Below are 27,522 nucleotides of genomic sequence, written 5' to 3'. Positions count from 1 at the left end.
GACCAGAGCTGTCCCCTACACAATGACTGTCCCACACCACCGCAGGGGCACAAATTCAGACCACCTCAGGGGACAGCTGAGCAACACGCTTCAAAATAAACTCCAGCCTGGACAACATGGCGAGACTGCGTCACTACTAAAAAAAAAAAAAATTAGCCAGATGTGGTAGTGCACACATGTGGTCCCAGCAACTTGGGAGGCTGAGGCAAGCGATCGCTTGAGCCCAGGGGGCTGAGGCTGCAATGAGCTGTGATCATGCCACTGCACTCCAGCCTGGACGACAGAGCAGGTCCCCCTCTCAAAAACATAAAAATAAAACAGGCACACACACTCTGAGCAACCCCACCTAGAAGGGCTGGCAGCAAGGATGTGGCCAGCAGCATTGTTTAAAAGAGAAAAAAGTAGTTCGGCGCAGTAGCTCACGCCTATAATCCCAACGCTTTGGGAGGCTGAGGTAGGCTGATCACCTGAGGTCAGGAGTTTGAGACCAGCCTGGCCAACATGGAGAAACCCCATCTCTACCAAAAATACAAAAATTAGCCAGGCGTGGTGGCACATGCCTGTAATCCCAGCTACTCAGGAGGCTGAGGCAGGAGAATCGCTTGAACCCAGGATTCTTGCTCTGTTGCCCAGAGTAAGAATCCATCTCAAAAAAAAAAGACCTGCCTCCAAGTGGGTGAGACCCACTGACACAGATTTGGAGTCTTGTGTCAGGAACAGGGCTACAAACTCATCAGTTTCAGTGGTGCAAGGGAGATGAAAAGAAGCCAGAAACACAAGGAGAGGGATGACAGGGGAGCTGGTGTCCTTCCCAAGCCCTGCTCCTGAGACAGTGGGGTCTCCAAATGGTTTTGATGATCACAGGTCCTAAGAGGGCTTTGATGTGTTCATTTCACTGAATGTGAGGAGGAATGAGCAAAAGAAAAGGCACCATTCAGGCAAAAAAACACACCAGCATCCTTGAAAACCCAAGCCATTGAACTGATTAAGTGAAATCCTGATTGCTAAGCACAGTTCAAAAGGAGTAAGCACAGCCTTGCTTCAAATGATATTGGGGATCTGAAGTCGATTCTGAGAAGTTAAGATGCCTATAAGACCGACAGCAACTACTAAGAAAATACTTCCAAAAATATAGTGCTAACAATCATGAAAAGAATTAAAATATTACACTAGAAAATATTCACTTAATGCAAAAGAAAACATTAAAGAAGGAATAAAGGAACAAAATAGAAAACAAAAAGGGAAATGGCAGATACAAATCCAACTATATCAATAACGGCATTAAATATGAATGGATTAAACATCCAATCAAAAGACAGAAATTGTCAGACTGGATTTAAAAAACAAGATCCAACTATATACTATACTATATACTGTCTTCAGGGGACACTTTTTTTTTTTTTTTTTTTTTTTTTTTTTGAGAGACAGAGTTTCACTCTTGTTGCCCAGGCTGGAGTGCAATGGCATGATCTTGGCTCACTGCAATCTCCACCTCCCAGGTTCAAGCGATTCTCCTGCCTCAGCCTCCCGAGTAGCTGGGACTACAGGCATGCACCACCACGCATGTGTATTTTTAGTAGAGACGAGGTTTCTCTATGTTGGTCAGCCTGGTCTCAAACTCCCAACCTCAGGTGATCCACCCGCCTCGGCCTCCCAAAGTGCTGAGATTACAGGCGTGAGCCACTGCGCCCAGCCAGGGGACACTCTTTAGATTCAAAGATACGAACAGGCTGAAAATAGGCTGGGCACAGTGGCTCACACCTGTAATCCCAACACTTCGGGAGGCCTAGGCAGGCAAACTGCTTGAGCCCAGGAGTTCGAGATCAGCTTAGGCAATATGGCAAAACCCGTCTCTACAGAAAAAACACAAAAATTAGCCAGGTATGGTGGTGCATGCCTGTCGTTCTAGTTCCTTGGGAGGCTGAGATGAGATAAAAGAATTGTTTGAGCCCGGGAGGTCGAAACCCTGTCTCAAAAAAGACAAAACAACAATAACAACAACAGAAAAAAACAACAGGCTGAAAATATAAAAATTAAACATGTAACATGCAAACAGGAACCATAAGAAAGCTGGAGTGGCTACACTAACATCAGACAAAATAGACTTTAAAAAAAATGTGCCAGGTGTGGTATAATGACTCATGCCTGTAATCCAAGCATTTCGGGAGGCCAAGGTGGGAGGATCACTTGAGTTCAGGAGTTTGAGACCAGCCTGGGCAACATAGTAAGACCTCATCTCTGTTAAAATTCAAAAAAATTAGCCAGGCGTGGCAACACACATCTGTAGTCCCAGCTACTTAGGATGCTGAGGCAGGAGGATTACTTGAGCCCAGGAGGTTGAGGCTGCAATGAGCCATGATCGCACCACTGCACTCCAGACTGGGCAAAAGTGCAAGACTCCATCTCAAAAAAAAAACAAACAAAAAAGTTACTAGAGATAAAGAGGGACATTTTATAATGATAAAAAGGTGAATCCATTAGCAAGATACAGCAATTATAAACATATATGCATCTAATAACAGAGCCCCAAAATAGATGAAGCAAAAAATGACGGAAATAAAAGGAGAAGTAATTCAACAATAGCTGGAGATGTCAATACCTTCACTTTCTTTTTTTTTTTTTTTTCCTTGAGATGGAGTCTCACTCTGTCGCCCAGGCTGGAGGGTAGTGGGGTGATCTCAGCTCACTGCAACCTCTGCCTCCCGGGTTCAAGCGATTCTGGTGCCTCAGCCTCCCGAGTAGCTGGAATACAGGCATGCGCCACCACACTCGGCTAATTTTTGTGTTTTTAGTAGAGACAGGGTTTTGCCTTGTTGGCCAGGCTGGTCTCAAACTGCTGACCTCAGGTGATCCACTCACCTCGGCCTCCCAAAGTGCTGAGATTACAGGCATGAGCCCCCATGCCCGGCTCATACCCTCACTTTCAATAAAAGAAAACACAACTAGCAGAAGAGCAACAAAGAGAGAGACTTGAGCACTATAAGCCAAAAGAATCTATAGAACATATTCTCTTCTCAGTACATATGGAACATTCTCCAGGATAAACCATATGTTAGTCCATAAAACAAGCCTCATTAAATTGAAAAGAATTCAGATCATCCGAAGTAAGTTCTCCAACCACAATGGAAATTAGAAATCAACAACAGAAAGTAATTTGGGGATTCACAAGTACATGGAAATTAACCAACATACTCCTAAATAATCACAGGGTTGAACAGGAAGGAAATATTAGAAAATATTTTGAGGTGAATGAAAATGAACTCACAACAAAGTAAAACTTATAGGATGGCCAGACACAGTGGCTCATGCCTGTAATCCCAGCACTTTGGGAGGCCAAAGTGAGAGGAATGCTTGAACCCAGGAGTACGAGACCAGCCTGGGGAAATATAGTGAGACCTCCTCTCCACAAAATTATTTTTTAAATTAGCCAGGCATAGTAGCACATGCCTCTGGTCCCAGCTACTTGGTGGGCTGAGGTGGGAGGATTGCTTGAGCTCGGGAGGTCAAGGCTGCAGTGATTTGTGACTGCACCACTGCACTCCAGTCTGGGCAACAGAGCAAGATCCTATCGCAAGGAAAAAAAAAAGTACAGGTTGCAGCTAAAGCAGTACTTAGAGGGAAATTTATAATTGCCTATACAGTTTTTAAAAAGAGGAAGATCTCAAATATTAATTTAAGCATCTCCCTTAAGACACTGGAAAAAGAAGAGCACACGGAAACTAAGGCAGATGGAGCACAGTACATAACAAAAATAACGAGCAAAAATAAACAAAATAGAGACAGCCAATGAAACCAAAAGTCGGTCCCTTGAAAAGACCAGTAAAACTGTCGAAGGTAAATATCTTCGTGACATTTTGTTATCTGCACAGATTCCTGGAACCGCCACTGCAATCAGATACAGAGCTGTTCCGTCAACACAAAGGAACTCACTCTGCTTCCACTCTATCGCCCCCAGGCCCTGGCAACCTTGGATCTTGTCCTCCATCTCTGGAGAACTCAAATTGCTAAAATCGGGAATGAAAGATGGGACCTTACCACTGCCACCCGTCTCACAGAAATAAGCAGAATGAGAAAACAAAGTAATAAAAGAAAGTAACTACTAATACACACAACAACTTCAACAGATTGCAAGCGAAAAAACCCAATCCCAAGAGGTTAAATACGCTGTGATTCCATCTACATAACATTCTCAAAAGGGCAAGGTTACAGAGATGCAGAGATCCTCAGCCGTCGCCAGGGCCTGGGGGTGACAGAAGGGAGAAGCAGAGCGTTCCTTTGTGTTGACAGAACAGTTCTGTATCTTGATTGCAATGGTGGTTCCTGGAATCTGTGCAGGTAACAGAATGTCGCAAAGACTCTACCAAAAGAATGAGCCAGTGCTGACACTGAGGACGCCTGAGGAAGGTCTGAAGCCACAGTGTCCTGTGTCAATTTCCTAGTTTTAACGGGACACTAAAGTTATGTAAAATGTTACCACTGGAGAAAGCAGGGTGAAGCCTAGGGAAATCTCTTTATTATTTTTGCAACACCTTGGCAGTCTATAATTCATTCTTATTTTTGCTTTTGTAGAGACAGGGTCTCACTGTGTTGCCCAGGCTGGTCTCGAACTCCTGGACTCAAGTGATCCTCCCACCTCTGCCTCCCAAAGTGCCTGGATGACAGGTGTGAGCCACCACACCCAGCCTCTGTAATTCTTTAAAAATTAAAAGTTAACAAAAATAATATGAGGGCTATTTCACCACAGATGGGGGTAGGGCAGGGGGGGTTGCCATGGGTTGATGGTTTTGGGGCTGGGTGAGGGGCCTGGGGGGCTCGTTATTCCATGTTGTCTACCTTTCTGTGTAGTCAAATTCTCCATAACAGTGTTTTTATTTTTTGCTTTACTATTTTTTGAGACCGAGTCTCACTCTGTCGCCCAGGCAGGAGTGCAGCGGCACAATCTCAGCTCACTGCATCCTCCGCCTCCTGGGTTCAAGCAATTCTCCTGTCCCCTCCCTAGTAGCTGGGACTACAGGCGCCCGCCATCACGCCCAGCTAATTTTTGTATTTTTAGTAAAGACGAGGTTTCACCATATTGGTCAGGCTGGTCTCGAACTCCTGACCTCAGGTAGTCCGCCCACCTCAGACTCCCAAAGTGCTGGGATTATAGGCATGAGCCATCATACCCGGCCCATAATAAAGTTTTTTAAAAAAAATAATAAAGGGAACTAACACAAGAATAGCACTAAGAAGGGCCTTATCCATCCGGGTTTATAAATATCCTTCAAAATGCACAGTGTTAGAATTACGGGCCATCTCATCGAATATTCTCCCCAAAACAAAGGCCGGAGAGGGACCAGAACTAGTTCAGTGTTTGTACAACACAGATCTAAAAGAGACACTGGATTACCCCCAGGCCAACTTCCATAATGACAGTATTAAAACACGGCATGTGAGCTTTGCCCAATACTCATGACCTCTAGATGAGCCCTCCGCGGCCCCAGGATCCCAGGCACAGCCCTCCCATCTCCTCGCCACACTGCCTTCAGACTCAGGTAACAGATGCATCCTGCCAGAGGCCACCTGCCCCAGGCCCTCATTCCAGTACAGAAACCTGCACTGCTAAGTCAGGGCAGGTCTGCCTCGGGCTCCACACAAGTGTCTCCCTTTCTAAGTCCCTGTTTCTGGGTGGAAGTGAACTGCTCTAACACCAAGGTTCTGACCCTCTTTTTGTGGGGCGGGGACAGGGTCTCACTCTTTTGCCCAGGCTGGAGCGCAGTGGTGCAATCATGGCTCACTGCAGCCTCAACCTCCTGGGTTCAAGCGATCCTTCTGCCTCAGCCTCCCAAGTAGCTGGGATTACAGGTGCCACCTCCATGCTCAGCTAAGCTTTTAATTTTTTTGTAGAGACTGGGTCTCATTACGTTGCCCAGCCTGGTCTTGAACTCCTGGCCTCAAGTGATCCTCCCACCTCAGCCCCCCAAAGCGCTTGGATTACAGGCATAAGCCACCCACTGCACCTGGCCCAAACTCTTTCTAAAGTAAATTAACAAGGCATGACATTAAAAGGAAGACTGAGTCAGACACTGTGGCTCACGCCTATAATCCCAGCACTTGGAGAGGCCGAGGTGAGTGAATCACCTGAAGTCAGGAGTTCAAGACCAGCCTGGTGAACAAGGTGAAACCCTATCTCTACTAAAAACGCAAAAATTAGCCAGGCACAGTGGCGCATGCCTGTAATCACAGCTACTTAGGAGGCTGAGGCAGGAGAATCGCTTGAACCCAGAAGGCAGAGGTTGCAGTGAGCCAAAATCGTGCCCTTGCACTCCAGCCTGGACAACAAAGTGAAACTCCATCTCACAAAAAAAAAAAGAAGAAGAAGAAGGCTGGGCATGGTGGCTCATGCCTGTAATCCGAGCACTTTGGGAGGCTGAGGCAGGCGGATCACCTGAGGTCAGGAGTTCAAGACTAGCCTGGCCAACATGGTAAAACCCTGTCTCTACTAATAATACAAAAAAATTAGCTGGGCGTGGTGGTGCATGCCTGTAATCCCAGCTACTGGGGGAGGCTGAGGCAGGAGAATCGCTTGAACCTGGGAGACGGAGGTTACAGTGAGCCAAGATCGTGCCACTGCACTCCAGCCTGGGCGACAGAGCAAGACTCTGTCTCAAAACAAACAAACAAACAAAAAAACAAAGAAAAAGAAACAGAAACAGACAAAAGAAAGGAAGACTGGCAGACACAGCCAACAGCACGTGTGAACGCGGCCCCCCTGCCCCACCATCCTTAGGCAGAGAACCAGCACTCTGCAAGCGGCTTCCACCCCAGGCCACAGGGCCCTTCACAGAGCACCCTGCCAAGCCCTCCACGCCAGCGACTCACTTCTACCACTTCAGCGCTGTCCAGACAGACACCCTCCCGTCCTCTCATCACAGACAAGGAAGCGGAGGCAAGGGACCGGCCCAGTGAGACTGTGAAATACATTTTGTCCTGTTTCCTGGCCTACGACTCCCCGAGATCCTCGGAATTCTCCAGTGTGCTAATGAGGTGACTAAGGGCTTGGCAGCCCCTCGGGAGCTGAGGGAATAGGGCTGCTCACTGAAAAGACCCAGGCTGGACGGGAGGGGAGGGGCATGTGGCTAAAGGCTGACTTGATCACCCAGGCCAATGCAGTGAGGTCACCCAAGCCTCTGCGAGGAAGCTGAGGTAAAACCCGGAGGACTGGGTTGGAAGCTTCCCCACAGATGAATGCGTGGAGGTTCCTGGAGACGGCACAGCCCGGGGAGAGCACGGAACCCTCTGTGCCCCTTCCCACATCCCTCGCCCTACACACGTCTTCATCTGCCTCCTTTGTAAAATCCTTTCTAATAAGCTGGTAAACGTAAGTAACAGCTCCCCTGAGTTTTGAGAGGTGTATTAGCAAATTAAGCTCAAAGAAGGGTTCATGAGGCCGGGCACGGTGGCTCACGCCTGTAATCCCAGCACTTTGGGAGGCCGAGGTGGGTGGATCACGAGGTCCGGAGATTGAGACCATCCTGGCTAACGCGGTGAAACCCCGTCTCTACTAAAAATACAAAAAATTAGCCGGGTGTGGTGGCACGTGCCTGTAATCCCAGCTACTCCGGAGGCTAAGGCAGGAGAATGGCGTGAACCCGGGAGGCGGAGCTTGCAGTAAGCCTAGATTGCGCCACTGCACTCCAGCCTGGGCAACACAGCAAGACTCCGTCTCAAAAAAGAAAAAAAAAGAAGAGTTCATGAGAAGGCTGGTTTCCAGCGCGTCCGGCAGAAGCTCAGGACACAGCCTGGGGCTTGTGACTGGCATGGGCTGTGGGGTTAGGTACGTGGGGAGGAGCCCGCAGCCTGTCCGGCCCGATGCAGCCCCCAGGTAGGAGTGAACTGAACGGAGGGCCCCAGCTCCTGCCCCTGCACCGCTTTGCTCGCGTGTGCTGGAAGGGATCTGTGACTGCTCTGACAGCCTGGGAGAAACTGAGTTTGTTATTCCCACGTTCTCAGGCCCAAGACCACATCGCTGTGCAGGAAGTGGCCGAGCCGGGGGCATGAAACCAGCTGCTGTACCCTGGGAGTGGCAGTGATCTCCCCGCTCCACATTCAACCCACCAGCCAGGCCTATCCTGTCTACCTCCAAAAGCCACCCCCAGTCCAGGCCGCAGCCCCAGCCCAGACCCCCTTCTCCTGAGCCATTGCCACGAATCACCTGGGTGACGTCTGGAGTTTCCTGACAGGTCCCCTGCTTTCACTCCTGACAGCCACCAGAGAGGTCTTTAAAACACATACACTGGCCAGGCGCGGTGGCTCACGCCCATCATCCCAGCACTTTGGGAGGCCTGACAGCAGAAGCATTGCCATCCCGGACAAGCCCCTCATTCTAAAAGTTCACCTTAATAAAAGACCGCTAAATCCAAAGGGTATCAGCCTAACAGCTAAGATCAGCATGACCATAAACCACAAATAGCATCTCCAGCCAGAAACATCGCAAACTCCTCCCCAACCAGAGACATGCCAGCCCCAAGATAACCCCCCTCCGGCCGGGAAGATGTCTGCCCCAAGATAACCTCCCCTCCTCCCAGACAGATTCCAGCCCTGCCATAAACTTCTCCATACACAGAAACATTCCAAGCTTGTGATAAGCCCCTTCACCCTAAAACCAATATATACTCTTAGTCTATAAGAGAAAGCGCTCCTGACCGCAATCGGCCAAGAGCGCCTCTCAGGTTTTAACTAAAGAAAACTTGCCTTTAACTGCCAGCTGCATTTTGTATTTCTTTCCACTTTCTTTAACTCTTACAAGGCCGAGGAGAGCAGATCACCTGAGGTCAGGAGTTTGAGACCAGACTGGGCAACATGGCGAAACCCCATCTCTACTAAAAATATAAAAATTAGCCGGGCGTAGTGGCGGGCGCCTGTGATCCCAGCTACTCAGGAGGCTGAGGCAGGAGAATCGCTTGAACCCAGTAGGCAGAGGTTGCAGTGAGCCGAGAGATTGTGCCACTACGCTCCAGCCTAGGCGACAGAGCAAGACTCCGTCTCACAAAAAATAAAAATAAAATAAAAATTAAAAAAGGCATAAATCTCTGACAGCAGTGCCTCCAGCCTTTGCCCCTCATGGCTGACTAGGCAGCAGGCACTGCTGCTCTGGCCTCTGTGCCCCTGCGGCCCTCTCTGCTCCTGCCAGCTCAGTGAGCTGCACCTCGTTCCGCCTCGGGGACTCTGCACATGCTGCCTGCACTTCTTTGGAGCACTCTTGTCCCAAATCCTGCAAAGGTGGGCAGGTGTGAGTCGCTCAGAGGTCTCTGACTGAATGTTGCCTGCTGGGAGAGGCCCTCCCTGTTCCCCCGGCTAAAGCAGCGCCGCCCCTCGAGGGCCCTAATCCAGGCTCTCTCCAGTCCTCACGTCTTCCTCGCTGGCCCCTCAGCACCTGGCCTGGCACAGTAAACATGGAGACGCTGGAGGACACAGCCTCCCGAGCCCTCCTCTGTGCCCGCCGACCTGCCATGGCAGGGGGCAGGTGCCTTCGCTGTCTTCTGCTATCAGGGACAGCAGAGTCAGCTGACCGTGAAGAGCACCCCTGAAGCTTCTACTTGGCAGCCAGGACCAAGAGTCCCCATGGCCAGCGCTCAGTGACCATCACCCATTTACTCCGCCATCGCCCCACAGGGAGGCACACGGAGACACTGCCCCAAGTCAGTGGCACTGACAGAGTTCACGAGCTTGGGTCCCACGCCAGGCTCTGGCTCTAGACTCCAAACCAAGCGCTGCCCCGAATGTGGCTCGTGAAGCCCCTGGGAGGCCGCAGACATGCTGGCCCTTGGCGAGCGCCATGGCACACGGGGCACATCAGGACCCCATCACAGCCCCCACTGCAGATCAGACCAGGACCATGTCCTGAATCCATCACTACTCCCCCGGGGCACCAGAGAGGGGACCAATCCAAGCCGGGCTGGGGAGCTCCTTCCCAAGATGATCTCTTTCAGCTCAGGCTAAAAGAGAAGCTCAGGCTGAAAAGAGATCCGATTTCTCTTCTGGGCTGTTTCAGGCCCAGACAGCGAGGGAAAACCCGGGAGACGGCCGGTGCAGAACACACAGAGGTGGAGGGCTGGGTGCCGGGGAGGCTTCCTGAGACACACACAGCCTTGGCCAGAGACAGACAGTCCCAATCCGTGCTCCCAGGCTGTGCTCCTGGAACCGGTGCTGAGGCTCAGAGCAAAACCATCCGCCCACAGGATAAGCCGTCCTGGCCCAACGCTGGGGGCAGTGAAGGCGGGTCTGGGTTCCAGCACCAGCTCATCCGCTCACCATCCAGGCTTCCACTGCACATTCGGCCCCCAAAGCCTCCTGCCATGCTCACACCCGCCTCTCACCCGGCACAGCGCACGGGGCCAGATCCCTTAATTCCATCCTCACCACCCTCGGGCTCCAAGCCTCCCATGGCAGCCCCAGCCTGCACAGCAGGATCCTCTGCCTGTCACCCAGCAGCATCACAGGTCTCCACTTGGGAATCCCAGCCTCACAGAGCTAGAACATTCTACCACCTCTAAACCAGCCACCTGGAGCCCACGGAGGGCCCCTCCCAAACATCCACATGGATGGAGCAGAGACCTCGGAAGCTCACTGGAGATGACGGCAGCTTGTATTGTTTTGTTTCCACTTCACTGTCATTGATGATTTTTTTTTTTTAAGAGACGGAGTCTCGCTCTGTTGCCCAGGCTGGAGTGCGATGGCGCGATCTCGGCTCACTGCAACCTCCACTTCACAGGCTCAAGAGATTCTCCTGCCTCAGCCTCCCAAGTAGCTGGGACTGCGGGCGTGCACCACCACGCTGGGCTAATTTTTGGATTTTTAGTAGAGAAGGGGTTTCACCATGTTGGCCAGGCTGGTCTCAAACTCCTGACCTGAAGGTGATCTGCCCGCCTTGGCCTCCCAAAGTGCTAGGATTACAGGCGGGAGCCACCATGCCCCAGCCTGTCATTGCTAATTTTTATACCATAAAATAAATTATTTTTCTAATGAACATCCCTCTAGGAAACTTGTTAGGGTAACAGCCACTGTGACCCAGCAGATCCCGAAGGCTGCAGCCCTCCCTTTGGCTAAAGGCCAAATTAATTAGTACAGGGAGACCTCGGGTTTCACGGAGCAGGTGCCAGACCCCCAGGTACATTAGTAACTCCTGGGCAGTGGCATCTGGTACCCTGCGAAGTGGGGGTTACAGCAGGGACACCTCTGTCCGAGCCAGGGGACAGCCCCAGGGCACAAAATGCAACCAGATCCTTCTCACCAAGAGGAGAGTGTTTGCAAGACCCACAGACACACCCCGAGCCCTCCCGAGGGCCCCAGCGGCATCATGCAGCAGAGGGACATGTTCTCTGGATCTGTCACTCCCCAACACACTCCAAGTTCACCGGAGCAGAAAACCTGACGAGGCGTACGGAACAGGCCGGAACAGGAGAGACGCGGAGTCCTGGTCTTGGGGTCAACGCTGCCTCGGGTCCAGCTTCCCCCAGAAACCCCCACGCCTGCTTCCTGGCCCATAAAACCCCGGCCAACCCACCTGGCTGCCCCATTATAATAAAGAGGCCGCAAAAACTATTATTTTCAAGTTGCTTTATGATCACTTCCACGGCTCCTTAACTTCCTTTCCAGCACAAACACGAAGAGCAGCATAAACCCTAAGCTGTCTTGGAATGGAAAAAGATTTTAGAAACTTCTAGTGCAGCACCTCTATTCACAGTCAAGAGCAGAAACAAGCCCAGAGAAAAGTCATTCCTGTGACCTCCCGGGGCCCAACCCGGCCAGCGCCGCTCTGGACTGGGGCCTCAGCCTCCGCTCGGTGGATGCTGGCCTGGAGCCTTCCCTGGGATGAGGCCGCCCGGGGCACTGCGGGGTGCTGAGCAGTGTCCTTGCCCTCCACCCACCCCACGCCAGGAGCACGCCTAAATCCTGACCATCACGAATGTCCCCAGCCGTGGCCAGGTGTCCCTTAAGAGACAGAATTGCCCCTGGGGTGAGAACTACTTCACCAAGGGCTTTTCGCGTGGTAATTCAGTTAACCTCACTCAGCCTTGAAGCGGGACCTGTAGAGCCACCCCCACTTTGGAAATAAAGACACAGACCCAGGAGAGGTGGATCTGAGCCCAGCAGGCTAGGTGCGTGGGTAGCAGGTCTCCGGGTGTCCATCCTCCCTGCTGCGAATCCTCCCGCAATCGTGCCCTGAGAGCTCAAGCCCTTTGAAGCCGCCTGTGGCTATAGGACGTTATTCCTGGGCGGTGTTGATCCACAAGTCTCTCTTCTGGGCTTTCCTACAGCCAAAGAAGCATTCCAACTTCCTGCCATTCTCTTCCCGGAAACACCTCCTCAGTGCCAAGCGCCTCCTAAGCCCCACCAGCCCTGCGCCTCCCCACCCGCTGCGATGCCAGAGGCGCTGCCCAGGCTGGGCCGCCAGGACCCCTTGGCCCCCAGGACCAGTCCACGGTTCAGCGCTCCCTGGCAAAGGCAAGAGACTGTGGGCGAGGGCCCACAGGGAAGATAGGCCAGGACCACCGCCAGACAGCCTAGCTCTCCTTCAGCCGCACCTGTCGCAGCGTCTCCTACCATTAGCTGGCGAATGTCAGGTGTGTCTCATCTCTCCAGCCAGACACCATCAGAGCCCTAAGTCCTGCCTGGGAGAGGTGGGGGCAGGATTGGGAGGGGGGGAGGAAGGAGCATGGGCCCTGGTCCACTAAGCACCAGGACCCCATCTATAGCACCAGGCTGGCATCACGCTCAGTGCACCCGGGGCCGGGGCCCTCCCCAAATGATCAACCATGTAGGGCCAGCTCTCAGCGAAAATACACAATGAATGTCAAAGACAGCACCCAAAAAAAAAAAAAAGAAAAGAAAAAGCAGTGTGAAACATCTCACCAACAGTTTTGAAGATGATGATTACATGTTGAAATGATAAAACTGGGGGTATACTGGGTTCAATACAATACACTATTATAATTAATTTCCCCCATTTCTCTTCACCTTTTAACTCAGCTACAAGAAAATTCAGACACACGGGCTTGCTCTGCATCCTCACTGGACAGCGCTGCCTTAAAAAACACATCACTTTTAGGCCAGGTGCAGTGACTCACACCTGTCATCCCAGCATTTTCGGAAGCCAAGGCAGGCAGATCACAAGGTCAGGAGTTTGAGACCAGCCTGGCCAACACAGTGAAACTCTGTCTCTACTAAAAATACAAAAATTAGCCGGGCATGGTGGCAGGCACCTGTAGTCCCAGCTACTCAGGAGGCTGAGACAGGAGAATCGCTTGAACCCGGGAGGTGGAGGGTGCAGTGAGCCGAGATCTCGCCACTGCACTCCAGCCTGGTTGACACAGTGAGACTCCGCCACAAAAAAAGAAAGAAAGAAAGAAAGAAAGGGAGAGAGAGAGAGAGAGAGAGAGAGAGAGAGAGAGAGAGAGAGAGAGAGAACATCACTTTTGGTTATACAGACAAGCCATTAAAAACATAAAAATAAAAATAATTTTAAATGTTTTTAAAAAAAGGAAATACAACATTTTACATTTACATCCAGGATTTCTTCTAGAGGCTTTTTTTTTTTTTTTTTTTTTTGAGATGGAGTCTTGCTCTTGTCACTCAGGCTGGAGCGCAGTGGTACGATCTTGGCTCACTGCAACCTCCGCCTCTCAGGTTCAAGAGATTCTTATACCTCAGCCTCCTGAGTAGCTGGGATTACAGGCATGTGCCACTGCGTCTGGCTTTTTTTTTTTGGAGACAGAATCTCACTGTGCTGCCCAGGTTGGAGTACAGTGGTGCAATCTTGGCTCACTGCAGCCTCCATCTCCCAGGTTCAAGCGATTCTCCTGCCTCAGCCTCCAAGTAGCTGGGATTACAGGCCTGCACCAACACACCAGGCTAATTTTTGTATTTTTTAGTAGAGACGGGGTTTTGCCATGTTGGCCAGGCTGGTCTCAAACTCCTGACCTCAGGTGATCTGCCCACCTCAGCCTCCCAAAGTGCTGGGATGACAGGCATGAGCCACCGCACCTGGCTCTTCTAGAGGTTTTGTAATCGTTTTAGTAACATGTTCTCATCTCTGCTACATGTGGGGTTGGCTTCTGGCCATGGTGTGAGGCAGGGGTCCACCTTCACCACATGACACTTGGTAGTGTTTAGTTACATGACCGCCCCCTGCCATGGGGTCTTCCCATGTTCATCGGCAGCCCCTGGGGTACTGATGGGGCACCCCAGGTAACCCACATCCTCTGTCAGGGGAGAGCAGGTGACAGTCCCCAGGCACGTCACTGTCCCCACAGGGAGAGCACTGCAGAGCAGGTGGGAAGAGGTGGGGCTTGGCACTGGGCTGACCGTACAGCACCGCCGGTGCCTGGCAGTGTCACCTGCTCCCCTGGAGAACCCACCTGCACTCCCAAGGGGCCCAGCGCGGTGGGGGGGGGCTCCCACTCACCCCTTTAACCTCCTGGGGGGATGTCCAGGTGGAGGCTGCTGGGCCCCAGGGGCACATTTAGAACCTGGTGGCCACCTCCTAAGGCTCACAACCCTGTCAGGGCTGGGACCAGGCCCCGGACCAGGAAAGGGAAGTGACCCAGGGAGCAGCGTGCTCTCCAACCCCAGGCTGGATTCGCGGGAGCAGCTCTGGGGAAGAAAGGCCCTGGCATCTTCTCACAAGCCCCTCAGGGAGGCCGGCACAGCTAACCAGACAGCGGGGTGACACCAAAAACAGGATGGGGGGGGACAGGACAGCCGTCGGGCCCTGGTGTGGTGGACTCAGGGGTCCTGCTCACCAGGGGTGACCTTACAGGACACAGCAAAGGGCAAGTCAGAGCTGTGGTCAGCTGGGGCCACGCTGCCCCATGGAGCGGAGACACAGGGGCCCTGTGGCTGCACAGAGAGGTCCCTGCCAGGGCCCCACTGGCTGAGGCACGCCAGCTCAGGCTGAGAGAAGAGGCCCGTGGCCCGGACTCGCCACTAATGACCTGGAGCCCAGACCCTGTGGCCTCACAGTGTACCTGTGCACCCCTGCAGGCCCGCCAGGCCACTGCACCTCAAAGCCTAGCCGCAGCCCAGCGTCCGCCAAGCTGAGCCCGCCCACCCCAGCCCCTAAGACAGCCCCACAAATGGCTTCTATGCTGTGTCTGCCCCGGGGCCGGCTCGGCCTGTATTCTGCATGGTGCAGCACAGGAATCCCTGAGCTCTGCCATGGACTGGGGAGCGGATGGGGCTGAAAAAATCAGAACAACTTAAATGCCCACTGAGATGAATGGAAAACAAAACAGGACCCCCCTGCACAGGGGAATAGGATGCAGCCATGTAAAGAAACAAAGCGGGCCGGGCGCGGTGGCTCACGCCTGTCATCCCAGCACTTTGGGAGGCCGAGACAGGCAGATTACTTGAGGCCAGGAGTTCGAGACCAGCCTGGCCAACATGGTGAAACCCCATCTCTACTAAAAATACAAAAATTAGCCGGGTGTGGTGGCAGATGCCTGTAATCCCAGCTACTCAGGAGGCTGAGGCAGGAGAATCACTTGAACCCAGGAGGCGGAGGTTGAGGTGAGCTGAGATCATGCCACTGCACTCCAGCCTGGGTGGCAGAGTAAGACTCCATCTCAAAAAAAAAAAAAAAAAGAAAGAAAAGGGACAAGGCTCTGACACATGCCATGCGTGGATACACCTTGAGAATATCACGCCCACTGAGAGAAGCCAGACACAGCAGGCCACACAGTGTGTGACTCCATCTCTATGAAATGTTCAGGACAGGCCAATCCAGAGACAGGAAAGAGATGTGTGGGTACCAGCAGATGGGGGAGGGGATGGATAGTGACCACTGGTGGAGGCAGAGTGCCTTTGTGTAACAGAAAGGTTCTAACATTTGATAGTGGTGACGGCTGCACAACTGTGTCAATGTACTAAAAACCACTAAATCATATCTTTTTTTTTGAGAAAAGGTCTTGCTCTGTCACCCAGGCTGGAGTGCAGTGGCATGATCTCAGCTCACTGCAGCCTCCGCCCCCTGGGTTCAAGCGATTCTCATGCCCCAGCCTCCCAAGTAGCTGGGACTACAGGCGTGCACCACTACGCCTGGCTAATTCTTTTGTATTGTTAGTAGAGATGGGGTTTCACCATTTTGCCCAGGCTGGTCTCAAACTCCTGCCCTCAAGTGATCTGCCCACCTCAGCCTTCCAAAGTGCTAGGATTGCAGGCGTGAGCCGCTGTGCCCAGCCTGAATTGTATACTTTAAGAAGATGAATTTTAGAGTATGTGAATGATAGCTCCATAAAAATATATTTTTTTTTAAATGGCAGGATCATTTCTAAGGGAGGCTGTCCTAGAAAATTCAGAACCTGGCCAGCACACTGATGCCAATGGTTGGGCAACTGTGAGGTGGCCCTCCCTGGTGACAGGAATGGCTTCTAGACTTGCCAACTAGACTCTGAGCTCCTCGAGGACGGGGCTGCCTGCTGCCTCATGTCCCCATGATCATACTGGTTCGGGTAACACCTCCAGAGACACCCCAGAGCCTGGGTGCCCAGCTGCCTCCAGCATGCCAGGTGGGCTTCACCCTGACCCCATCCCCTCTCAGATCTCCCAGGCCACACCCCCAAGTTCCTCTTGCTACTTCCTCTGCTCTCAAGCTCACAGTCATCTGTGACAGTTCCCACAACGGACAAGGCTCTGCGCAAACAGCAGTTCCTATGGGAAGCCTCCTGGCGCACTGCACTGCCCTGTGCTTCCCTGGACTTGCTTTTTTGGGGTTTTTTTGAGACATGGTCTTGCTCTGTTGCCTAGGCTGGAGTGCAGTGGTGTAATCATGGCTCACTGTAGGCTCAAACTCCTGGGCTCAAACAATCCTCCCGCCTCAGCCTCCCGAGTAGCTGGGACTACAGACATAGCCACCACATCTGGCAAATTTTTTCTAGTTTTTGTAGAGATGGGGTCTTGCCATGTTGCCCTTGCTGCTCTTGAACTCCTGGCCTCCACCGATCCTCTCACCTCAGCCTCCCACAGTGCTGTGTTACAGCCATCCGGCCTCCAGGCTTGGTTTCTATCCCTCTTGGCAGTTCTTCTCCATCTCCTTCCACCAAGAGGCCCTGAGGGCAGGAGACACTGGTCATCTGGCCACCCTGCGCCCCTGACCAGGCACGCATGAACTTGACAACTCTCACACGGAGCTGGACAATGCAAACCCACTCAGAGGGACCCAGGGTGTGGCTACAGTGACAGCCATGCTGCCCGAGCTCCCAGTGACCACGCACCAGCCTGGGCCTGACCACACCCGCTCGCTGCAGCCCATCCCTCCTCCCGCCCCTGAGCCAGCGACAGGCACAGAAGTGCACAGGAGCTGTTTTGATGAACGGCAGCTGCCCTTCGGGCTCTGGCTGAGAAGCAGGCTCTGCTCTGCCTTTGGGGTACGCAGGACACCCGTGGCTAGAGGGGCCAAAAAAATTCTGTGGCTTCCACCAATTCCAGCCCAGACAGACAGTAACATGAGATGCCTTATGTTCTTTTTTTTTTTTTTTTGAGACAGAGTCTCACTCCATTGTGCAGGCTGGAGTGCAGTGGCGTGATCTCGGCTCACTGCAACCTCCACCTCCCAGGTTCAAGCGATTCTCCTCCCTCAGCCTCCCGAGTAGCTGGGATTACAGGCACGTGCCACCGCGCCCGGCTAAGTTTTGCATTTTTAGTAGAGATGGGGTTTCACCACGTTGGCCAGGCTGGTCTTGAACTCCTGACCCCAGGTGATCCACCCTCCTCAGCCTCCCAAAGTGCTGGGATGACAGGCGTGAGCCACTGTGCCTGGCCAAGATGCCTTATGTTCTAGGGGTGTCAAGAGAGCGACTTCCTCCGCCTCGTCCCCCCTTCCCGGGGGAAGCAGTTGGAATAGAGCAGGGAGCAGGAGTTGAAATTCCAGAGGCTTGACTCAAGTGCATGCTAGGGACGGCAATCCTCTCTCTCTCCTGAGCAAGACAATCAGATCCACGCGGCCCGACTGCAAGACAGGAGGCCCGCTCTGCCTACAGCCAACACTGTCTGACAGATGGGATTTTAGGAGAGTATGGAGATGCTGCAGGAAGGGGACAACAGCAACATGACGCGACTGTCCAGGTCCAGCAGCCTGGCTTGGGTCCTGCTCGCATCCCAGGGAGCCCAGGGTGGCGCCCCCTCACTCAGGGCACCGAACCAGAGTGTCAAGGGCTGTCCCCAAGGGCGCCGAGGCTGGCCAGCTTCCAGGCTGCTGTCCAGACATGCTGCAGTCCTGAGTCCCGGCTGAGGGCACAGCCCATTTCCATCCCGCCATGATCAAGGGGTCCACAGCACCCGTGGGTAGTTTCAGGCTGGCTCTGTGGTCAAAAGGGACCCCTGGGACCCATCACACAAAGAGCGATTCTGAATCCACGGCCGGCTAATCTCATACAAATCATCTGTCTCCACGCTCTCTCCCCGGAGACTAGGGCAGCCGCAAAAACGCAAACAGGCCCACCGTCACTGCCGGCAGCTCGGAAGGTGCCAGCACTTGGGTCCAGCTATGAATGCTGACGGGAGGTCTATGCAGGGGGAAATCCTGCCACCGTGCCCTCAGCTGACGTTTTCACAGCAAGTCACCCAGGCTTGTCTGAAAAACACAACGGTGGTCGCGCCTACCAGCAAACGGGGCCAGGTCTGCGTGAGTGACTGTCACTGTGCACCTGAGAGCCCTCGGGGTCTTGAGGTGCAGCAGCCATTGGGCAGTCGGCCTCGGGATTCTCAGCCTTTGTCCACTGAACAAACACGATCCCAGTCCAGAGCCACAGAGCAACTTCGCGCTCGGCCACCGCCAAAGAGGCACAGCCTGCCAGCAGGGCGGAGATGGCTGGACGCAAACTTGTCATCCATCCCCTCGTGTTTGCTAAGATCACTGAGGTGGATAAAGAAAGAAAAGAAAGAGGGAAGGGAGGAAGAGCCAGAGAAGCAGGGAGAGAGAGAGGGCAAGCAAAAATCAAAAAAAAAAAAAAAAAAAAAAAACAGAAAAGAAAAAGAAAAAGAAAAAAAGACAGGCAACTTTTGAAAGCCAAGAAATTCTGAGCAAGCCTCTCCAGATTGTTTATTTCAATCAAGGAAAGAAAGCATGACCGTAAATTAATGGTACGATTTCTTGACAAGTCAGAACGTTCCTGGGACAGGCCCAAATCTAAGATGCCAAAGACCTACTTGGCTCAGAAAATGCCTGTCAGCCAGGAGAAGAGTGAGACAAAGGAAGTGTGGCCGGGCACAGTCCCCCACTCGGCCACTGACCGCACGATGGCCACCGACGGGCACTTGTCCACTCACTCTACAAAGCTGAGCTCTGCACCGGATAAGCCACCTCGCTCACGAGGCTTTCTGTGCTCAGGGACAGCAGAAACCACCATCTGCGACTCCCCTGCCCCTCCCATTGGGGGCGCTAGCACTGGTAACGAGGAGAGTTCCGATGCTTACAAAACAAAAGCCTTGTGAAATTGTGCAATGCTGTCTTCCTTTTCAACAAACCCTCAGTTCCTGCCAGGTCACACTGAACTCCTTGGGCCGAGTACACGGCTCGACGTGCTTCTGACGCTTGGTGAGCTGTAACAGAAAGGCAGCCGTGTGAACCCCAGAGCAAGAGAGTCTGGCATCTCAAACAGCAAAGCGTTCCCCCCACCTACACTATTTGTAGCTGATTTTTCCCTCCTTTATGGTGAGGCTGTCTGGGTGGATGTCGGCATCGCATTTTCTCACATTCCTGCAGTTTTAAGGATCCTTGAAATGACCCATGACCTTTTTTTTTTTTTTTTTTTGAGACTGAGTTTCCCTCTTGTCGCCCAGGCTGGAGTGCAGTGACGCGATCTCAGCTCACTGCAACCCCTGCCTCCAGGGTTCAAGCGATTCTCCTGCCTCAGCCTCCCAACAAGCTGGGATTACAGGCATACACAGCTCACTGCAACCCCTGCCTCCAGGGTTCAAGTGATTCTCCTGCCTCAGCCTCCCAACAAGCTGGGATTACAGGCATACACCACCACGCCCGACTAATTTTGTATTTTTAGTAGAGACAGGGTTTCTCCATATTGGTCAGGATGGTCTCGAACTCCTGACCTCAGGTGATCCACCCGCCTCGGCCTCTCAAAGTGCTGGGATTACAGGCGTGAGCCACCGCACCCGGCCATGACCCATTTTTTTTTTAAGGCTAGAATATGACTCTAAATGCTTTGAAGTTAGGAAGACACAAATTCACACTCAGGCTGGGCACGGTGGGTCACGCCTGTAATCCCAGCACTTTGGGAGGCCGAGACAGGCGGATGCCCTGAGGTCAGGAGTTGGAGACCAGCCTGGCCAACATGGCGCAATCCCATCTCTACTAAAAATACAAAAATTAGTCGGGCGTGGTGGCATGCACCTGTAATCCCAGCTACTCAAGAGGCTGAGGTAGGAGAATCGCTTGAATCCGGGAGGTGGAGGTTGCAGTGAGCCGAGATCAGCCCACTGCGCTCCAGCCTGGGCCACAGAGCAAAACTCTGTCTCAAAAAAAAAAAAAAAAAATTCATTCACTCAACAAGGAATGTCCACTCAACACCCACCATGTCTAAGGAGCTGCCGTACATCCTAGGGGTCGCGAGGCTGACGTGGTTTCCATAGCTTTCCGTAGTGTGGCCCTCACACCCTAGCCAGGTATTTGCAAACTACAACCCACAGGTTCAATCCTGCCCGCCACCTGTTTTTGTACAGCCTGCAGTCTAAGAATGGTTTTGACATTTTTTAGTTGTTGGAGGAAAAAAAAAGCAAAAGAAGAAAAATGTCTTATAATGTAAAAATTGCACAGAATTCACGTTTGTGTCCATAAATAAAGTTTTACTGAAACACAGGCACACTCGCCCACGGGAGCTTTCTTGCTACAACGGCAAAGCAGAGTGGTCTGGACAGAGATGACCTCTGGCTTACAAAGCCAAAAATATTTACTCTCCGGCCCTTCCAGAAAAAGCCCCTGCCCTAGTAGATGAGACAAACAGATACACAAACAGACTAATACCCAGCTCTGATCGTGTGACATGCAAAGGAGGAGAAGCAGGGAAGGGAAGTGACTAGAGTGATAAGGAGCCGGCTGGGTGGAAAGAGACCCAGGCAGCGGGCACAGCAAGTGCACAGGTCCTGAGGCAGGGAAGGGCGGGCAGGGAAGGCGGCTGTGCCAGGAAAGGAGCAGGTGCAGGAGGGAGAAAGGGAGGAAAGGAAGGAAGGACAAGGCCACAGATGACAGAGCGAAGGGGCCACGCAAAAGGGCCCGGAATTTTTCCCAAGGGCAATAGGAAGTCACCAGAAGGTTCTGAGCAGGGGAAAATCTTTTGTTTGTTTGTTTGTTTTGGTTTTTACTCCTTTGACTACCTTTTTTTTTTTTTTTTTGGAGACAGAGTCTCGCTCTGTCTCCCAGACTGGAGTGCAGTGGTGTGATCTTGGCTCACTGCAGCCTCTGCCTCCCAGGTTCCAGAGATTCTCGTGCCCCCACATCCCGAGTAGCTGGGACTACAGGCGCCCACCACCATGCCCAGCTGATTTTTGTATTTTTGTAGAGATGGGATTTCACCATGTTGGCCAGGCTGGTCTCAAACTCCTGACCTCAGGTGATCCTCTCGCCTCGGCCTCTCAAAGTGCTGGGATTACAGGTGTGAGTCACCGCACCTGGCCAGTTTTTTATTTTATGTATTTATTTACTTACTTACTTATTTATTTATTTATTTTTGAGATGGAGTCTCGCTCTGTCGCCCAGGCTGGAGTACAGTGGCGCGATCTCAACTCACTGCAAGCTCCGCCTCTCGGGTTCATGCCATTCTCCTGCCTCAGCCTCCCAAGTAGCTGGGACTACAGGCACCGGCCACCACCACGCCCGGGTAATTTTTTTTGCATTTTTTGTAGAGACGGGGTTTCACGGTGTTAGCCAAGATGGTCTCGATCTCCTGACCTCGTGATCTGCCCGCCTTGGCTCCCAAAGTGCTGGCTTTACAGGCGTGAGCCACTGCGCCCGGCCACTTACTTATTTTTTTGAGACGGAGTCTTGCCCTGTCACCCAGGCTGGAGTGAAGTGGCAGGATCTCGGCGCAATTCTCCTGTCTCAGCCTCCCAAGTAGCTGGGACTACAGGTGTGCACCGCCACGCCCAGTTAATTTTTTTATTTTTAGAAGAGACGAGGTTTCACCATGTTGGCCAGGCTGTTCTCGAACTCCTGACCTCAGGTGATCCGCCCGCCTCAGCCTCCCAAAGTGCTGGGATTACAGGCGTGAGCCACTGCACCCATCCAGTTTTTTTTTTTTTTTTAAATATACTTTGTTTCAGAGAGCAGTTTTAGGTTCACAGCAAAACTAAGCAGGAGGTAGAGACTTCCCATGTTCCCCGCCCCAACAGGGAAGGCCATTTTCCGAGCTCCTCAAGGGAGCAGGAGGGAATAGACGGACCCAGATCTAACCAAGTCCAGCATCCTAGAACAGGCCAGTCACGCAAGGAGTGAGCTCGAAAATTAATTTGTCCGAAAACCAAGAAACATCAATTCGTCAATCAACTCCCGCCTCAGTATTTGGGAAGATACAAATTTTCTTTTTTTTAATATAGTGGTTAAGCTCATTTGAACGCGAATTAGTAAAAGTATGTGCAACTTGGCCGAGCATAGTGGCTCATGCCTGTAATCCCAGCACTTTGGGAGGCCGAGGCAGGCGGATCACTTGAGGTCAGGAGTTTGAGACCAGCCTGGTCAACATGGTGAAACCCCGTGTCTACTAAAAATACAAAAGTTAGCAGGGTGTGGTGGCGGGCACCTGTAATCCCAGCTACTCGGGAGGCTGAGGCCAGAGAATCACTTGAACCCGGGAGGCGGAGGTTGCAGTGAGCTGAGATCTAGCCACTGTACTCCAGCCTGGGTGACAGAGTGAGATTCTGTCTCAAAATAAATAAATAAAAGTATGTGCAACTAGCACATTAACGTTCCACAACTCTGGGGACATTACTGTTCAGGAAGAGGCCAAGATCAAAGAGGTGAGTCATTTTTAAATGGACTTAAAGAAAACTGTCTGGCAAATCGACAGGTCAGGGCTATGGTGACTGGGAGGGTGTGGAAGTGCCACCCCTGGGGGCAGCCAAGCAAGCCTAGGCAAGGACCTGCCAAAGCTCAGAGGCCAGAGAGCAGCCCAGGAAGACCCGGAGCTCAGAGGCCAGAGAGCAGCCCAGAAGACCCCACAGATGCCGGGCTGCCCCTCAGTGCAGGGCGTGCAGGGGACCCCGTGGGGGCTCCTCTCCTCTCAGGTGGAAGCTGCCACCCTGGAAGGGCAGAAGGACAGTCACGGAGAACCTGAACAACCAGGTGAGGAGTGTGTCCGGGACACAGTTTGCAAATAGGAGTCACTCACTGCTAAAGGGTGAGTGGGGAGGAAAGAAAGGGAGCTGAGGCCCATCACGGTCACAGCACACCATGAGCTACTGCAGGGCTGAAGGCCAAGTCCAAGGTTCTCACTGCGGGGTTGACAGTGCTTCCCAGGGGACACTTTTGGTTGCTACCGCTTAGGGGACAGGGTGCTACTAGCATCTGGTGGGTGGTGGTCAGGGATATTGTTCACACTCACCCTACGGTGCCCAGGACAGCCCCGCCACAGAATGTCCCAGCCCAGAACGTGGACAGGGCAGAGGTGGGGAGACCCTGACAGGGCAGCAGGGCCTTGCCGTGTAATAAACCGGCTCCGAACTCAGAGCTCCTGGCACCCTGCAAGCTTCAGCGCCTTTTACCCGCTTTGATCCTCACAACCACCTGGGAGGGAGGTGTTCCCATTACACCCATTTTACAGATGAAGAAAGCAAGGCCCAGAGAGGGGAAGTGACTGCCTCAGAGGAGGGATCTGAATCCAGGTCTCTCCAACTCTGAAGCCTGTGTGGGGCATGGGACAGAGGGCAGAGACCCAGAGACGTCGCCAAGACCACCAGATGAGAACGGAGCCCAGGCTGGGCCCCTGCTCTTCTGTCCGGCATCCTAAGCCAGGAACAGAGACCCCTGGGGCAGGAAGAGGGAGGGCTGTGGCATCTGAAGGCCCCATCGAGCTGCCTCATGGCAGGTCCCTGGAGCTGAGCCAGGAGCCTAGGGTGAGGCTGTGGATGAGGACGGCCGATCTGTCATGGCGGTGACCAGCGCAGGCCTGCGGAGCTCCCCCTACCCCGAGCCCCCATCCTGTTCATCTGCTCTCCGTCCCCTCCTGCCCAGTGGGCTCGGAAAGATTTAGTGCCCCCGATCTGCTTTGTCACTGAGCAAGTGACTGGGTCAAGGTCACCCAGCTCTGAACCCCCAATTCCGCTCCCCGATCCAGACAACAAAGCCACCTACAAATGCACCTCAGGCCCTCAACAGCCTTGCCTCCTCCTGCCTGCTCCCTGAGCTGGGCCCGAGGGCAGCGGACTGCACACCACCATTCCAGCTGTGACCAGGCCCTGGGCAGCCAGCTCACCCTTTCCCCCACGACACTCTAAACCCACAGGAGCCAGGGACTCCTCCCAACCTGTCCCGGCATGGCACTCGGCACTGGAAACCTAGCAGCCCCAGACCAGGTGAACGCATGACCCCAAGGCACGTCCCCACAGGTGTCAGATGGAACCGAGGACAGATGGCTTCCCCAGAGCTGAGGCTCCTCCCCGGCTCATCAGGGAGTGGGTGGGGCATAGGACAAACAGGGGCAGGAAACCAGCAGAGGAGACAGAGAAATTAGGAATTAAAGTACAGGCAGAGTGGTCAGGTGGGAGAGAAGGACACAGAGGACGGCCCCTGGCCACCCCAGAGGGCTCCTGCAGGACGGGACAGGGACTGAAGACAGGGCAGGAGGCTGAGGAAGGGTCTCTTCCACGAGACAGAAAAGTACAACAAAGGCCAGGCGGGGTGCTGTGCGGTGGCTGATCAGCTATACCTTTAAGCGCCAGCAGTTAACATCTTGTTAGCAGCCCCCTCCCCAAAGAGGAAAGGGTTAGAAAATGCGAGCAAACGGATTGTTACTAAGACATATATATTTCAGGTCTCAGCAACTAACACACGTGCACACGCAGGCACCCGCAGCTCCTGACACAGTAGACGCTTCCACCAAAACAGCCTGTACACAGACACCCGTCTGTGCGGCAGAATCTCCGTTACCCCCTTTTCCTCCCCAGCGGTGACCTCCTCTAGGCCAGGACAGTCTGACCCGTCCTGGTGTCGCCGGCTCAAGGAGGGGGAGCGCCCGGACCTGCCAGGTGTCCAATCAGACACACGGAGACGAGGCTGGCAAGTCCCAGAAATCCTCGGCTCAGACAGAAGTTGACTCTACCACGGCTTTACACTCCGACCTTCAGGGTTTCAAAACATAAACTGCAAAGCGGAGAGAGGATGCCCACTGCTTCAGCAGGGGCTGCAGGAGAAGGCTGACCCCGTGTGTTGACAAACCCTCCTGGTGGCTCATAAGGAAGGTATTATTGGAGAATTAGGGGAGTCATTAGCTCCCATAACGGCAGTGATAAAAGCCCATAGGAGTCGTCTAATGAGCCTGCTTTAGGACTGGTGCTGTTTTTAGGAGCATTCTCCAGCCCGGGGACATTCTGATAAACGGCCATTGAGGCACAGGACTGGGGCAGGGCACCGATCCCTTGAATTCAGTCCAGTATCCAGAGATCCCAAGACAGTGCAGGCACCCGGTGGGACCCAAAGGAACTTGCTGAATACACGCCCCAGCCAGAAACACATGGAAAAAGACGCTCTTCACATATGACAGGATCACTAGGCTCCATGGAGCTGAACCACCTTCTCACTAGTTTCACAACTCGGGGAACACTTCCTCACAGGGTGCTGCTAAATTATTAAAACAAAAGCATCCTCCCCCAAGCAAACAGATGGGATGCACCCAAAAGCAGTCCATGCCTCCACTGCCCCCAGGGGCGGAAAACATGCCCCTTAAAACCTTCCACCGTGCCCAGGTGGACAGAGTCCCCCGTCCTGCCTGATTGTCATGGCCACCACTGAGCGCAGACCTGGGCCCTGGCAGACCCCAGGTCAAGCAGATTTCAGAGCGAGTCCGTCCCCAGCTCCCAGGGGGATGTCCACGGGGGACACAGAAAAGGGGTCTCGGCGGAAGCAACTCCTCAATTCATTTCTCTAGAGCAGGGGCTTCGTTCGAGATGGCGATCAGGCTGGAAGGGGGAGGGACGGAGAGACTCGTGGAGGCTGCCGTTGCATAGCAAGATGATTTTTTTCTAAAATCCAGATTGCATATGCTTATGGCGGGGTGGGGGTTTCGGGTACGTACAGGGGGGCAAGTTTGGAAGCTACCAAGGCATAGCAGGTCGACCGGAGGTGGGGGCAGTGCAGGAGCAATGATAGGCATTTAGGGGGCATCCCTGGGTGTCCAGCTGGGGGGCTTCCCCTTAGCCCCCCTGGCGCCCAAAGGGCCAGAAACGCAGGCGGGGGTTACCCAGGGGCTGGGGTCTTTTTTCTTTTTCTTGCTTTCTTTAAAAAATAATAATAATAATAGGCCGAGGGTTGTCCCGGGTGATAAAAGGGCCCGGCCGGGGCCACCCACGCTGTCATCTTTTGTGCGGGGCGCCGGGGCCGTCTGTGCCCAGCCCCCGCGCGCCCCCGGCCCGGGAAGGGGCCCCCGCTCCCGCCCCTGGGCGCGCCCCGCCATTGTCCGGCCCCGCCGCCCCCGCCCGAAAACCAGCGGGCGCCCCCGGGCTGGGCGGTTAACGCCCCCAACCGCCCCGCCGGCCCGGACAAAGCGCGAGGCCCGGCCCGAGCAGGCCGCGCCCGAGGCCTGGGCCTCGAGTCCCGGGCGCGCCCGCAGCCCCGAGCCGCGACGCGGGGGCGGCCATGGCGGCGGGGTCCGCGCTCGGACACGGCCGGGCGGCCTCCCCGTGGGCTCACCTGAGGCGGCGTGCGCGGCCCGGTCCGGGAGCAGCGGCGCGCGCTCCCCCGCCCTCGGCGTCGCACCCCCAAGCCCCGCTCGGGCCGGGCCCCGCTCGGTTGCTGGCGACCGAGCCCTCCGCGAGCGCTCCCGGGGGGGGCTTATAAGGCCGCGCGCCAGCTCCGCCCCGACTGCCATTGGCTGCCGGACCCACGCCCGAGCACCCATTGGCCAGAGCTGACAGCTCCGCCCCTCCCCTCCGCCGGGCCCATCAACACCGCACGGCCCGCCCACCGCGCGCCGCGATTGGGCGGGGACAAACGCCGGCCTCGCCTCTTCATTGGCAGACCGGCGGGGACACGCCGGCGCCCACCCACGTGCCCGCTGACCGGCTCTGTTCTCATTGGAGAGGGCGCACGCCAGTCAAGGCTGCCGCGACCAACCCGACGGCAGCTGGGCCTTGGATTGACAAGGGAGCCTCAGGGCCCGCCCGACGACCGCACAGAGAGGAGCCAGTATTGGCTTGAGGGGCCAGCCCGAGGCGCGGACAGGCTGGGGCAGGTGCCAATCACTGCCCGCAAGCTCCGGGCCCCGCCCTGGTTATCAGGCGGCGGCTGAGTACGTGAGACCCAGCACAGCATCAGCACCGGCC

General features: G+C 53.9%; 1 protein-coding gene across 6 annotated transcripts in view; it reads right to left on the bottom strand.

Annotated features, from left to right (window-relative positions):
• KDM4B (lysine demethylase 4B) overlaps positions 1-27,012 on the bottom strand; it is a 188,777-nt gene extending 161,765 nt beyond the window's left edge. For 4 of the 6 annotated variants that reach the window (XM_034945664.3, XM_034945666.3, XM_063599791.1 and 1 more), the window contains exon 1: positions 26,891-27,012. The gene's annotated coding sequence lies outside the window, so the exon portion shown is untranslated. The remainder of the gene's footprint in view (positions 1-26,890) is intronic. The other 2 variants (XM_034945665.4, XM_034945669.4) reach the window with 1 other exon arrangement.
• Positions 27,013-27,522: the final 510 nt, after the last annotated feature.

The sequence above is a fragment of the Pan paniscus genome, chromosome 20 (assembly GCF_029289425.2).
Source record: "Pan paniscus chromosome 20, NHGRI_mPanPan1-v2.0_pri, whole genome shotgun sequence".
Lineage (NCBI taxonomy): Eukaryota > Metazoa > Chordata > Mammalia > Primates > Hominidae > Pan > Pan paniscus.
Note: the sequence above shows the minus strand (reverse complement) of the source record. Positions and strands in the feature narration are given on the sequence as shown.